This window comes from Vicugna pacos, chromosome 3 (assembly GCF_048564905.1).
Source record: "Vicugna pacos chromosome 3, VicPac4, whole genome shotgun sequence".
Taxonomy (NCBI): Eukaryota; Metazoa; Chordata; class Mammalia; order Artiodactyla; family Camelidae; genus Vicugna; species Vicugna pacos.
This window is the reverse complement of record NC_132989.1, coordinates 115133286-115146908: the sequence shown is the minus strand read 5'-3', so window position 1 is coordinate 115146908 and position 13623 is coordinate 115133286. Positions and strand designations below refer to the sequence as shown.

The following is a 13623-nucleotide window of genomic DNA, read 5'->3' as shown; positions in this document are numbered from 1 at the left end:
GAACAATAAAACTGTTTCTTAGAGGCTAATGGCCAGTGTGAACAGTAGAAGACAAATGATGATATATTGGTTCAATGCAAAAAATAAATGGAAATCTGAGTTTTTTTAGATAACATTTTTATCCTGGGCAAAACTCTAGTGTATTCCAAATTTGAGATTATAGTGTTTTAAAAATGAAAAAAAATCTAAAGTGCCAAGCATATAAATGTGCTGAGAAACCATTCATTCATGTTGTGTATTGATCCCAGGATTGATTTTTTAAAATTAAATATCAAAGTGGATTTGAACTTTTATTTTTCAGTTATTCATTTTGCAAGCCTGTTTACCAAGACCACTGGCCCTGTTTTTAGTACAAGGAACGGTCCCTCGGAAGTCGTTTCCCACTGGGGACTACACCTCCAAGCCCGTCTTGTGGCCGGTGGGGTGGTGGACCTGTTCCTGCCTGTTAGACCGACAGCTCTGAGGGACGTTCCAAAGAGGTAAGGGAGGAGCCGGGATATACAGGTGTTTTTGCTGGAAAAAAAATGTAGTTGAACATCAGACGATGACTGCTAATCACAAAACAGACATCGTAAGTTAAGGAATTTAGTGCTTTCCTATGTGTGGGAAGATGCAAGAGTCTGGGCTTACTAAAGTCAATCCTTTCATATGCGCCTTCACTATCTAGGGCCAGTCTCCTGCTTTTCTCCTTCCTGAGTCCCTCAGAGTACAGCATCCGGACAGCTGTAGTGGCTGATGACTTTATGGCCACAACATCCTTTGTTTACTGAAGTGGTGGGTGACACTTTTTGTTCACAACGGCAAGGTTAGCAAATACAGTGCCCAGAATCCCTTTGCTGTGTGGCTCCAGGTTCAAATTTGCCAGAGAGAGGAATTCAGTTGCACTTGGACCCCTGGACAGACACAGGTTTCCCAAGGTGTCCTGGTGGCTCTTGGGAACCATCAATTTCACTGCCACTGATGCAACAGGTGGAGGGCGACCCCTGGAGGATCCTCAGTACTGAGGGAGCTTCTCGTCAGATTTTGACCATCACCCACTTCTCAGCCGCCAGCTGACACCAGCGGCAGGTTCCCTGATTTTGTGGAGATGATTAGATCTTCAGCAATTACATACATTTTAATCTTTTATGAAAACCTTTATACCCAAAATACTTTGCGTGACTTTCTGCTAGCTTTACTGAATGCTGGAAGCCAGGAATAAATTTCTGTGTGTCAAGCAGTTGAAATTTTAGATGTGTTGGCAAAATGCTCATTCTCCCAATACTCAACATACCTTTTGGCTGTGTTTTTTTTCAAAACCCAGCCTTCATTTATATTAATACTCACTATTTGAATTTTTCTCTAAGCTATAGACTTACACTTGCTCTGCTAATCTATATCATTTATGGAAAACCTACATGTGCTGGCCTCAGACTATCAATAACCAATGTTGCGGTGGCACCAGCCCTTGTGTTTCTTATTATGATGGCAAGATGCCCTTCAGCAGAAAGAAACAGAGGAAATGGAGGTTGATTACTGACGAGACCTAGAAATCATACAGCACACCTAGGATCGCACGGTGAGGCTGCAGGTGGCGGTGGGGGCGGGAGTGCTCATGGGCTGGGGACTCTGCTTTTATACTGAGGTCCAGAGCGAAGGCTTAGGGTTTCCTGGGCTACTCTTTATTGGTGAATTTAAAATATAAGAGCAGGAATTTAAAGTGTGGGAAGAGAGAAAAAGAAAGGAAAGCCAAGCATCCCCAACTGCCAGGTGTCCTAATTAACCAGCATCTCTAGGACAAAGGAGCCCCATGGAGAAGGTGGCCTGGCTCTTTTTCTAGCCCAGGCTGACAATGTGCTTATTCCAGACAGCCTTCCTGGAAGGAGACGCCTCTTTAAAGCAGAGGCCCCTGCGATCAAAGCTTAGATCAGGCACTCACATGACAAGAGGAAAAGCCAGCTGTCAGGGCTCACGCTGCACGACTTCACTCCTTAGACGAGGTGTCGTTCTTGAAACACACGTGGCCCTACGTACTTACCTTTCTTAGTTTACTATCTCTTTTCATTTCTGAATATTGATGAGGTAAAGTGCTATCCTATCACTCTCTATAACAGACAAAACGAATTTAAGGGAATTATCTGTTTCAGTCTCAGTCTCCCTTGAGGTAGGTAAGAACAAGAGGAGAAGATCATGGTCTTGTCCATGGGTTTCTCTCAGATTTCCACTTTCTATTTTACATACCAGAAAAGCAGAGATAGCTCCGCAAACCAATATATCTATACATATTGGTTTACAGAAAACAAACAGAAAATTTTGTTGTGTGTGTTGCATGCATATTGGGGAACACCCCTAATAAACGATGATTTTCAGGTTTGAGTATTAGGGGAGTCAGCACTGTGTGGAGAGTCAATAAAAGAATCAGATACAAATATTTTTGAAATCAATGACAGAATTCATTAAGTTGCTGAGTACAAAATTAATGTAAAAATCAATAGCTTAACTAAACATAAACAGCATTTAGTAAATGTATTGGAATGAAACATCCCATTTATTAGACTAATACAAGAACATGAAATAGCTCAATATAAACTTAAAAAGCATATACACAATGTAGAGAAATGACTCTTTAAATGCTACTGAGAGATGCAACAGAAGACAAATGGAAATGTCTATTCTACTCCTGGACTGAAAAAGAAAAGCATTATTGTCAAGAAGCCAATTTTCATAAATTAGCCTATACACAGTATTCAGTGAACAGCAATAAATGTATAAGCAATTTTCTTTCGCACATACATAAGCTAAATCTAAGGTTCTTTGGGAAAACAAGTGTGCAAGAATATGCAGGCCACTTCCAAAATCGAGGAGTAATAAAATTGAACTAATTCTACCAGAAATTAAAAATGTAACAGTGAAGAAAGTGTCAATGATACTGTGTTATATTTTTCCAAGTTGCTAAGAAACTAGACCTTAAATGTTCTACCCACAAAAGATAAATGATAAATGTGATATGATAGAAGCGTTAATTAATGCTGCAGTGGTAATTATATTGCAACATATAAATGTATTGAATCAACCTTTGCATGTCTTAAACTTACACAATATTATATGCTAATTATATCTTAATAAAAAAAGTAATAGGAAGCAACACTCATTAGAACAGAGTGGCACCAGTGCTTGAAGAGAGTGGAACAACCAATAAAACATAATTCAAAACCTAGAAATAAACTAAAACTCACATATATTTGGTTTAAAAAAATGCAGTTTGCCTTTCAAACCAGTGGGAAAATATGGATTATTACATAAATGTGATCAAAACAACTTCCTAGCTATCTGGAAATGAAAACTGTTTCTCTACCTCACCACTTATACTGAAACAAATTCCAGTCGTATCAAAAATCACTTGAAAAGTTAAAACCACGGATGTGATATGGTTAAAGAATAATTTTGAAATGGGGAAGGTCTTTCTAATTATCGACCAGAAGCCTGAAGTAAGAAGACAGGCGGGCTCACCCTGAAGGGGTTCAGAATGAGCCTCCCCCGAAATGCGCCACTTTGACATCGGAGTTATTTTGAGCTGGAGACAATCAAGGCCTGAAAGACTCAGAAAGAGCTTTTTATCTGCCTCTTAACTGCCTGAAAGAATGTAGACAGAGGACCTGGTCCAGGAAGACAGCCATCACTAAAGGTGACTATAAAGATAACTACAAAGTACAGGGTGAGAAGTGTTGAGCCAGGGGAGCTTGGCAGGGCCAAGTTTGTCTCTGTGTGGAAGCACAAACACCTGTTTACCAAGTATTTGCTCTTCCCATTGTCCTGCAAATTGTCTTCCTCTCCTTTGTAGTCCCAGAGCACCGCTCCCTTCTTTTTGGCTCAGAACAGCAGATAAGCCTCCATTGCCTGCCTGCCTCTGGGTCTCATAGTCTTATGGGACTCCCTTGCATAAATAACGAAATTAGTTTTTCTTCTGTTAATCTGTCTTATGTCAATTATTAGGCCAGCCAAAAGAACCTAGAAGGGTAGAGGAGAAAAATTTCCTCCTCAACAACCCACATTAAAACAACAGCAGCAACAACAGAAAACAGCACAACAAATGAAAATGTAGAAACTGAAAAGAAAGTTTTAAGAAGAGCACATACGAAGAAGAGAAGCATGGAAAATATATTCAGACAGAGAGAGGGAAACGCTGCCTCCATTTATTCATTGGAATAAATAAATAAAAATGAGTAAAAGCCTTGCGGAAACAAAGAACCCGGGGTAAAGAATGCACATTTTCAGATCTCAGCTTTGCAGCATCTGGACCCAGCAGGACCACAGCCGTGAGAAGAGGACTGGGCTGATACAGATGAGACCAAAAGGAGGTGGCGAGTGCCCTGGAAATGGGGTTGCAACAGGAGAAAGTTGAGGATTGCCAGCAGCAATGTTAAAGGATCTTGCAAGTGAAGCACTTTGCGCGCAGGAGAGGACCGAGGAGCACTGCAACGTGTTCATTTTGGAGAACACGCATGCGGACTGACGACCTCTGCCTGCTGGCTAGCGTGTCCTGGGCGTGGATGCTGCGGTGGAACCTTTTTCCAGGGGTACAGTTTCCAGGCTTCTTTTCTGTTTTGCTGTGAACTTCCATTTTGAGATCTTGCTATCTGTCTTCCTTGTCTGTAAGAAGTTGAAAGGTTTCTTTCACTCTGACGACCGCTTTGAAGCTGTATTGCCAGTCTGGGAAATTAAATGCAAAAGCACTGTATGAGGTTGCTCCATAAAGTCTGATAAAGTTTGATAAACTGCATTCATGAATGCAATTAAATTATTGCATTTTCAAAATATGATTGCACGTGAAAACCCATCAGAGAAAAGAGCTAAGCAAAAACACCCCCAGCCAACTGCATTGTCCCCAAGTAATGGTGCATCTCTAAGTTCAGTTGTAGGAACTTCTAGTCCAAGCAATCCATGTGAGCATATCAGTGGGATGCCACGTGTTCAGCGCTGCAGGAAGCCTAGCAATTTCTGGCACTCATTTCCAAGGGATAATGGCATAATTTTGGAATTATAGCAACTAGTTATTAAAAACATTGCCCCACCAGGATTTTGCCTCTATAATGTATGGCATAATTATTAAAGTGGCAGTATAGCATTCTTCATTAGACTGTGATAACTAAAGTGTTCTCACCATGTTAGAGCAGGCAGACAGCTAGATATAAGCAGAAATAGGAAGGCACAGGCCAAATGGCAGGAAACCACACATCTTGTGGACCACGGGGATCTTTGGGCAGACGGAGAAAGGCGGGAACCTCCAGAATGACAAGAAACCAGATGTTTTGGGGGTGACAAGGATCCTAGAGGCAGACAAAGAAAGGTGGGAAAAGGTGGGCCTCTCCAGCATCTAAATGTCACCTTTTGCTCATTATGCCCTCATTAAGATAAAATTAGCCTTGCAGATTAGAAGTACCCATTATGCACCAACACCAGGACACTTCCAATCAAGAGTAAATTAAAACAAAAATCCCTCCTCCCCTTAGGGAGGTGGAGCTGGGATGAAAATCAGGAAATATGACTCCAAACCCCTCTCTCTTCAGTGAATATTCCTCCTATTCATTTTTTTTCACACTGTGTAACCAGCTTGCCAAAGAAACTCAGCGCACTACTTACCTGAGTCTGCCCACTTTTCCCGTGAGAGCATCCTATCACTTAACATGTCCTCACTTTACTTTCTTGACCTCCGTGTCTCATCTCTGAATTCTTTCTGCAATGAGACAAGAACCTATTCTCAAGTAACAACTATACTGAATGCCAACATCCTGGATTAATAATGGCTGAATAGCAATCTGAGAGAAGCATTGTAGAAGAGAGCCCTCCATCCACCCAGAACTGCAGACGGCCACGGCTCCCTGATGAGGCAGTGATGGTGCCTGAGCAGCAACTGCTTTTGTGTCACAAGGATCTTCTCAGATCCTTCCCCCCTCCCCAATCACAAAAGCTCGGGGCCACTGTAGGGGAGAGGAGTGGAAAAAGGCAGCGAAGACCACTAGCTCCAAGCAATACAAGAAATACCATCAGCTGAATTTCAGAGATAACTCACATGCCGACATATTTTGATACATTGATTAAAGTGACAGTGATGATGGCTGTAACATGTATATGGAAATAATCAACTGTGTCAGTTCTGACTGGAGACGTGGACGCAGACTAGGGAGAATTTCTGTCTATAGCCAGAATTTCAATTCAACAGACAAGAAATGGTTAAGTCCTAATGAATCATGAGGTAGTGTACACCACATAATTGGGAAGATAATGCAAGAATTGAGAAGAAAGTCTATGGTTTAACAATTATTGAAAAAAGAAGGTAACATTTTTGGCTTACTTTGTTATAATGGCTAAGTATGTGCAGATCCATACACATGTAGAAACATGCAAAAGTGAAATTTATTAGACAAGGAGTTTAGAATTTGAGGACACATTTTAAAAGATCTTTAACAGATACTTTTATGGTATCATAATGAAAGATAATACTAAAATCAGATTTTCCTATTTTCCAAAATATGGTATGGTTTTTACAGGATTTTATTTTATTATTACTTTTGGAAAATGGAAAAAAAAACTGATTTTAATACATATGGAATGAACAAGAAGAAATAGAAGGGGTAAGATTTTAGAGATCCGGAAATTTTTCAGTGACTTCCACTGAGAAATACCACCAACCGTCAGCCACAGCAGCCCCGAGCCTCAGGCTAAGCACCGCCGTCTCCCCTCCAGGGTGTGGGGCAAACGTTCCTGATTCCTGGACATTGTGAGAACTGAAAGGATAATTTAAGGAAAGCCTTCTAATGGCATGGCTGAACTATTAGCAGGTAACTTTTGGGCAATGACAATTGCTTGGCTTTTAGAAACGGCTTATATCTGCATACACTATCTGCCAATGCTGAAAGAAAAATTAAAACTAAACTCAGTTTGCCTTAATTTAGTAACTGTCCAGCAGTATTCTTGGCAACTGAGTTTAATTATTTTGCTGGAAGATTGGTAGCTGGTGATTGGGCCAGAGCCCGTATCTGTAAGAAAAAGTAGCCCATGATGGTGCCAATACCTCCCACCACTTTCAAGTTTGGGCAAATGTCGGGGAGTGATGATAACGAGGATGCTGTGAAGGCGCAGCTGGAAGAGCTGCTGTGACAGCGAAGGTGCTTCTCATGAACCCTGATGGGGCCAGAGGACAGGGAACTGAAGGAGGAATGACCAAAACTGGATGATAGATTCAAAAATCTCATCACAATTTAATGAGCCACAATTTTAATGCCATCCACTCCATTACACACTGCATTCTGCGCGAGGTGAGGTTCGGTAGCACACAAAACAAGATCAGCCCAGGAAAATGTTCAGAAGACAGAGCAACAGGGTGAGTGAACAGAACGCGGGAGCAAGGACAAGCAATCGTGTGCCAGTGGTGTGTTTACTGGGTCGGCACACCCGTCCTGGTGCACTCCTTCTCTCACAGCGCAGTCAGGGGGAGTAATATTACCAAGGGGAGCTGAGTATTCTAGCTAAATAGTCCACATTAACTCAGTTTAGGCTTAGAAAACTCTTGTTCCCAGCAGTAAGGGAAAGTCACCAGTGAGAAGCATTTCCGGCTTTATTCTGCTTACATATTTTATTTATTTACCCCCAGGTGACTCTATCTTAGGATAAAACTACAAATTAAGAGGGCATTTTAAGCATCATTCTTCTAGCAAAGTCAAAAGCAAAGGAGATTTTGCACACTTGGCCCCCGTCTGTGTCTACTTGGGGGTTGATTCGCTCAGTTGCTTATATATAAATGTTCCCCAGGTCAGGATTATCCTGCTAAAGGTAAGTCAGATAATTTGATTCCACGCAATGGAGGCGCACTTGTCTGCTGCTACGCTGATTGGAATTTGGTCTTACAATGTAAAGAAATGTGGCATTTGGAGCTCCATTTCCTGTCTTGATTTTTATTGCATTCCATATTTGTTTATTTGCTTTTTAAGATTGTTCCCAATAAGAATGTGACCTTCTTGAGCCTACAGTGACATAAAATGCAATGTCACCATTCACAAAGTCTTGAATGAATAAAGTCAGAAACGGTATTTTCAGGGGAATCAAAGCTCAGAGACCCTGAGCCTCAGTTCCCTGTGGGGTGGCCAGACTGTAGGGTGATGGTAACTGACTTCACAAGAGGCTGGTGGATTAATGAGTTGCTGGTAAAGGGCACGCGAGCTCTTCTCACTTTCCCTCTGCCCTCCTTTCCCTCCTCCAAGGCTGGGGCAGATTTCAAGGCCAGAACTCTGCATGAGGTCACAGGTCTGTGGACATGGTCTGATTCTTCCTTGAGATTCAGTCTCATGGGATAAGGATTACTTTTTCCGAAGCAGCAGCAGAGAACTTATGGAGGCCAGTGTAGAGGGGAAAGATGGAGAATTCAGTTCAGCCTGCCCTGGACCTGCCCTGACCTGGGCCCGTGGTCCAGTCCAGTTTCCAGGGGGCGGTTACTGGGGCTTGGTGGTTGGTTTATAGCACATGTCCCCTTACCAGATCTGTCCTCTGTCGGGGGGACAGAGGACCACAACTCTCCAGATCTTCTCTGAGGTGCCTAGAAGAAAAGATGGTAGGATTCAGGAACTGAAAATCTCCCAGACCATCAGCATCATATGCTTCCCTTTCCCACCCACAGAGCACTCACTACTGCAGGAGGTGCACCTGGACAAAGACGAACTCACGTGTCCCCCACCTGGTCACCCGTCCTAGGGTCAAGGAAACTAAAAATCCTATAGTATACTCACAAGATTAAAACAAATCCCTGAAAACATTCTTAGCAATTAAGTCTTCATAAGAGCCATAATCTACTTTGAACAAAGGCAGTATTTCTTCCCATTGATTTTCAAGGGGCCTAAGAGATCAGGCTTATGTTCTACTTTAGTTTTTTTGTTTTCGTTTTTTTGTCTGTACCATCTCAAGCCTCTGCTTCACGTAGGAAGGATTCAAAAGGCGGAAATGAACAGATTGAAAGCCAAGCAATGCTGCCTAGACTCTTCCAGAGACTTCAGGCTGAAATACTACACTCTACTAATTTTATTTGAAAGGGTTTTGGATTCATTCTTTTTCATAGAAAAGAAGTAAAAGTAAAATCTGACATTATATCAAAAATACATTGGTCTTTCAGCTCTTTTTATGTCTCTGTGACAATCAGAGTTTTCTTATCTTTTTGACTGTGCTCTTACTAAACGATAGAATAAATCCAGAAATAGAAAGCTTAAACTTAGGAGGTGACACCAGGAAAGCTTGCTGGTCATAAGACAGGTCTCCGTGAACCTGACTTGCTTTAAACCTTGCCCAGAGCGGCCGGTATTCATTCATCAGCAAGGAGTTACTAGTGCAGGAACTGTTCTGATTGTATTACTTTCCTATTGGCTCGAACGTAGCGAGCTATGAGCAACGATGTTGCATCTTGACATTTTTAGTATCTCTAGGGTACTTCTCTAAAATGCATCTGAATTCAGATTTAATTAATTATGTGAATGACCTAAATGTGAAAATAATTTCCTGCTCTCGATATATTAAGCTCAACAGAAATATCTCAGCAAGAGCAATGGACTGAAATTAGGTCCACATTAGTATTTTGGAAAGGCAGATTTACTTTGACCCTTTTTAGATCAATCATGGGAACTGAACTGATATTCACGGAATTGATATGACTTTATTCAAAACAGTATCATGCACGTAGGAAACGCTGCTTCTGGTACATTTTTCCTAAATAAGAAAACCCTTTGTAATGGTCACACTGCTGGCTAATTTAAATTTTACTCATAATTATAAGTAGTATGCATATGTAATATATAATGTTTATACATATTATGTTATATTTATTATAGTATAAGCTTGCAATTTTAAGAAAATTGTGTGTTAGGATATTATATAGTTTATATAACTACATAATAACATATATATTTAATATATAAATTCACATATGACCTCATTAACCAAATGTCAATCACTAGTAATTTAATGCTTTTAAAGATGATTTTGAATAAAAAAAAGTAATTTAAGTAAACAAATTATCTTATATCATTAGGTGATTACAAGACATGTAAGTAGAATTTACTTTTATAAAACTTAATAGTTGTAAGAAAAATTATAAAATACAAATGAATGTAGAATAAGTAACCTATGTATTATGAATAGATAAAATAAAATTACATGCTAAATAAATCATGATAACCCATATTTTCATACTGCCATGGAAAGATTTTCCAAAATATTTAATGTAAAAATGTTGCACAATAAAGTAATGAATGCAGTTTGATGACATTTATGATAAAAGACAAAATTAACGTCATACATTTTATAGTTAGAGGTGTGAATATGGGTGGTTGTGACTTATTTCATGTCCTAGCATAAGGTCTAAATGTGTTGCTTTGCTTGGCTTGGAATTTTGTCCTTGTTCTCTGCTGCTGGAAATCAACACATACCAGTCAGAGTTATAAATTTTACCATCTCGATCTATGAAATATTTGGTGACCTTATCACCTGTGAGGATGGAAAAGCTATGTATCTACCTAACGAACTTGAGGCTCCTGAAGGCTCAATGTAACGCTTTGTTAATTAGATTAATTTATTCAGGTTTGTGAGAATAATTGAAAATACTGGAGACACTCTGACTAGGACTTCTCTCTAATTTTATGCCAACAGTGTTTGTGCACAATCTCGGCCAAGTTGGAATAGGACTGATTCCAAGGTCCTGGTACATCCCATCTCCTTGAATTTGCTCTGCCCCGCTCCCCGGCGTAAGCAGCATGAGACCAGTGCTCCCTGCCCCAACGCTGCTGAGGACTGGGCTCGGCCAATATGTGTTAGACCCGTGGATGAAGGCACTTTCCCCCCTACCTGGAATGACTCCCCTTTGTCAGTCTCTTCCCGTGACATTCCATGCAACGCCCGTGGGCCAGCTCTGGGGGGAGTTTCCTGGTCGTCCCCACCCTCAGTAATCTTCCTGTCTGGTGACTTTTAGTTCATTCTGACTCTGGAATACCTGAAGCACTAAGCTAAATTGTCCAGGTTTGTGCTGGTCCGAGATTTTAATTAAACTTCTGTTTTGTTGTCTAACTCATAATTTTTTCCTACTGCATCCCACATTTCACAGTGTATAGGTCAAGGACTAGTTCCCTGGGTGTGTATTCTCTGGGAAGGGGTGGGAAGGATATTTTAAAATTATCTTTAAAATCTCAAAAATCTATAAAAATAAAAAGCACCAATCCAGGATGATGATAAATTTTAAAAAATGACAGCAAAAACAAATTTTGTTGCTTTGAGAGATGAGTGTGTTTCAGTATTTAATATACATATAATAATAAGAATCATGACGGTGCCTAACAGTAGCAATAGAAGCAAACACTAGGCTGTGTCATCTGACCTGAGGGATGAGAAGTGATGATTTTCCTGGAAGCAGGAAAGTTCAAGGATGGCTGGAACTTTTAGTGATTTACTTGGGACGATGACAGGGGTGTAGGTCACTACACACACTTCCCTTCTCTCTTCCACCAGACGACAGCTGTTTCTTTGAGTTTTGAAAATTCATCGTTCAAAAAGAGCATTTTTAAATCAGGTTTTGAAGTTTCGCCACAAACTCACTCCTTCAATTATCATTCATTGATTCATCTATTTATTCCTTATATTAAATAAGTTCCTTTTGTTTAGTCGTCCGTGGTGCTGAACCCAGAGAAGAAACAAAATTCGACACAGGTCCCACTTCCACAAACACACACACACCCTTGGGATTAACAGTCCATGGGGGAGACAGCTCAGGAAGCACCTGGAGAAAGCGAGTCTGACTGAGGCAGAGAGGAGCTCCGGGCGCCAGCGGGAGGCAGGGGAGCACACGCCTCCTTTCCACTTGCAGTCTTTCGTGGGTGAGCGAGGGGCCTCCCTGGACGAGGTGACACATTTGTCTGTGTAGCTACAGCTGTCAGCCCTGCATTCTCCTCTGGATCCTCACGGTTAGAGATTCAATGGGAAAGTTGGGGAGTACGACCCCGACTTGCCACATGAGAACGATTGTCACTAGGTTGTGTACAATTTCTATCTACTACATCATTTCCTGGCTCTGTAACCATATTTTCTGGTCACTAAATAAAATGACAAATCCCCCAGCTCAAAGAGTTCAAAACAATGTAATGAAAATCCAAATCACCGACTGGTCTGAGCGAAATCCCAGAGGTGACCGTGGGCTTATCCTACGATTCCAGCTCTGAGTGGTTCTGTCTGAGGCGTCATTTTAATCAGTGACTCTGACACGTATTTCACTCTAATTGCCATACCTGCAGCTACCCACTGCTGACAAAGGCGCCATTCACTGATGCGTGACAATACAGGAAGACATTCAGGCTTCAGACAGATGTGCCCATTATGAAATATCTCATGTGGTCGTAAATCTCTGGTGGTCGATGCGGAGTAAGTAATGCATGGTTGCAAGTAAATTGTGCGCTCAGCTTTGCCATGTCCCCACCGTCCAACATGCTTACAAATGAAAACCTGAAATGCACTAGACCATCAAAAGATAATACCACATGCTTCAATTTCCTCTCAATACTTCTTTTTCCAATCTTTTTTTTCTATTTCTCATCGTCAGTTTTTGTTCTACCTGAGACTATCAAGAGTATAAACCATATGTCTTTTCTTCTCTTTTGTAAAAAGCAAGAATTCCAATTAGCAATTGTCCATGATGATAGACTTGAATTTTTTCTTTCTCATTAAAATAAAAAGAATTCAATCTCTTTGATGCAGGCAGATGTTTTTCTGTACATACATTCTTTGTTACGGTTTTATTTTTTTAATTATGTAATATTACTAAACATTCTATTTTATTTTTATGCACAGCTTAAAATACTGTCAGGAAGGTTTAACGAAACTTTGTGAATATTGCTGTCTACACTTGAGGACGACAATGAGCTGTTTTCTAAAATTGACAAGATGAAAATTAAAATGATCTGCAGGTTAAGGTGTGAAATAGTAAATAAAACAGATTTTAAATGGATAAAAGCGAGGATTTGTAAAATCACCCTGCAGAGGTAGAATGGTAACCCAGTCTTTGCTGTAGCTGCCTGAAGGGATCAAGGTATTTACATATAAAATGTGCCCATGAGAAAGGGGTTTTCTAAGAGGATGGTGGCCACTTGAAGACCTCTCATAGGTGCCTTTCTGGGCTGCTCTTGGTGATGATAGAAACACAAGAGGGCCAAGTGCTGTCAGAATGTGATGCTGTTACAATGCCTGGCCCCACTCTCCACTCTCCGCCTGCACTGTGCAGTCTGCATACATGGGACCATAGGGAATGACAATACCATTTAATTAATAACCCAGTGCAGAACTGTGGCTTAAGTTCAGTCATGAACCAGGGCCTTCTTCATCTCCTCCCCCCACATCTGACTTCTGCAAATGCCCCTCACTCTCTAGTTGGCCATCAACTGAAGCTGACAGAGGGAGCTAGCTGAGGTTCACAGGGGTCTCTGGCTCCACTTGCCCCCCAGAAAGAGTAAGGCGCCTGGGACCTGGGTGTGTACCTTTAATGCTCAGTGATATGCCCACTAGAAACTGTACCTCAGTAAACGTTTTGGAATCAAATTATAGACAATTTGAATTATAGGTTATATA

General features: G+C 40.9%; 1 long non-coding RNA gene across 1 annotated transcript; it reads left to right on the top strand.

The window, feature by feature from the left end:
* Nucleotides 1-309: 309 nt before the first annotated feature.
* On the top strand, nt 310-11079 carry LOC140690015 (uncharacterized). Its single transcript, XR_012065204.1, has 2 exons — nt 310-479; nt 10666-11079. It is a non-coding gene; the product is annotated as an uncharacterized lncRNA (long non-coding RNA).
* The last annotated feature ends 2544 nt before the right edge of the window (nt 11080-13623 follow it).